Raw genomic sequence first — 213 nt, forward strand, 5'->3', positions numbered from 1 at the left:
TCCTTGACTGACATAGTGCTCGCGGATCCGATATATGGATAGGATTGATCACCTGAGTTACTGTTATTTTAATATTTCTGTTCTGAGTGTCTTTTCACCTTCGTGGACTTTTTCTGTTGACTGCGTGATGTTCTAACAAACTAGACTAGCTCAACACAAGCACATTCACAATTATGCACCCACCCAGTACCGACACACGCTTCCACCCCTCCC

The sequence above is a fragment of the Penaeus monodon genome, chromosome 22 (assembly GCF_015228065.2).
Source record: "Penaeus monodon isolate SGIC_2016 chromosome 22, NSTDA_Pmon_1, whole genome shotgun sequence".
NCBI classification, from domain to species: Eukaryota; Metazoa; Arthropoda; class Malacostraca; order Decapoda; family Penaeidae; genus Penaeus; species Penaeus monodon.